Below are 1,634 nucleotides of genomic sequence, written 5' to 3'. Positions count from 1 at the left end.
TCCTCTGAGGCGTCCCATTATTCACGGAATTCCTCTCAGAAGTGTACATGAATTGGTTATTTGCAACCATGTCAATAAGTTCTTGAGCTTCTGCAGGCGTTTTCTTTAGGTGAATGGATCCACCTACAGAATGGTCCAGTAACATTTTCGAAAACTCAGATAGACCATAATAGAATATATCTAATATGGTCCATTCTGAAAACATGTCAGATGGACACCTTTTGGTCAGCTGCTTGTATCTTTCCCAAGCTTCATAGAGGGATTCACCATCCTTTTGCTTGAAAGTCTGAACATCCCCTCTGAGCTTGCTCAGCTTTTGAAGAGGAAAGAATTTATCCAAGAAAGCTGTGACCAGCTTATCCCAGGAGTCCAGGCTATCTTTAGGTTGTGAGTCCAACCATGTTCTAGCTCTGTCTCTTACAGCAAAAGGGAAAAGCATGAGCTTGTAGACTTCAGGATCTACTCCATTTGTCTTAACAGTCTCACAAATCTGCAAGAACTCAGTTAAAAACTGGTAAGGATCTTCAGATGGAAGTCCATAAAACTTGCAGTTCTGTTGCATTAAAGCAACTAGTTGAGGTTTAAGCTCAAAATTGTTGGCTCTAATGGCAGGAATGGAGATGCTTCTTCCGTCAAATTTGGACGTTGGTTTTGTGAAGTCACCAAGTATTCCCCTTGCATTATTGTTGTTGGGTTCGGCTGCCATCTCCTTCTCTTGTTCGAAAATTTCTGAAAGGTTGTTTCTGGATTGTTGTAATTTAGCTTCTCTTAGTTTCCTCTTCAGAGTCCTTTCAGGTTCTGGATCAGCTTCAACAAGAGTGTCTTTTTCCTTGTTCCTGCTCATATGAAAGAGAAGAAAACAAGAAAAGAAAGAGGAATCCTCTATGTCACAGTATAGAGATTCCTTTATGTTAGTAGAAGAAGAAAAGAATAGAAGAAGGAAAAGTGAAGAATCCAAACACAAGGGATAGACTGGGTTCGGATTTTTGGGTGAAGGGAGGTGAAGAGTAGTGTTAGTAAATAAATAATAAAATAGAAGAGAAGAGAGGGAGAATTCGAAAATTAATTTTTGAAAAGGAGTTAGTAATTTTGAAAATTAAAGATAAGATATAATTAAAATTAAAATTTAAAATTTAAAACAATTAAAAAGAATTTTTGAAAAAGAGATGAGAGATTTTCGAAAATTAGAGATAGAGAAGTAGTTAAGTTGTTTTGAAAAAGATAAGAAACAAACAAAAAGTCAAATAGTTAGTTGAAAAAGATATTAAAGTTAAATTTGAAAAGATAAGAAGGTAAGAAGATAAGATATTTTAAAATCAAATTTTTGAAAAAGATAAAATTTGAAAAAGATATGATAAAAAATAAGGTAAGAAAATAAGATAGAAAAGGTATGTTTGAAAAAGATTTAATTTTTAAATTTAAAATCACTTACTTCACTAACAAGAAACTACAAGATAAGATTCTAGAACTTAAAGATTGAACCTTTCTTAACAAGAAAGTAACAAACTTCAAATTTTTGAATCAATCACATTAATTGTTAGTGAGTTTTCGAAAATTTGATATAAAAATAAGAAAAAGATTTTGAAAATTTTTTGAAAAATATTTTTAAAATTTTCGAAAAAAGAAAAAAAAAT

The 1,634-nt window shown here is 32.3% G+C and overlaps 1 non-coding gene across 1 annotated transcript; it reads left to right on the top strand.

The window, feature by feature from the left end:
• The first annotated feature begins 203 nt into the window (after positions 1-203).
• LOC130959725 (small nucleolar RNA R71) lies at positions 204-307 on the top strand. The gene has a single exon (XR_009078792.1). It is a non-coding gene; the product is annotated as a small nucleolar RNA R71 (small nucleolar RNA).
• Positions 308-1,634: the final 1,327 nt, after the last annotated feature.

The sequence above is a fragment of the Arachis stenosperma genome, chromosome 10, assembly GCF_014773155.1.
Source record: "Arachis stenosperma cultivar V10309 chromosome 10, arast.V10309.gnm1.PFL2, whole genome shotgun sequence".
In the NCBI taxonomy this organism is placed as follows: Eukaryota; Viridiplantae; Streptophyta; class Magnoliopsida; order Fabales; family Fabaceae; genus Arachis; species Arachis stenosperma.
Note: the sequence above shows the minus strand (reverse complement) of the source record. Positions and strands in the feature narration are given on the sequence as shown.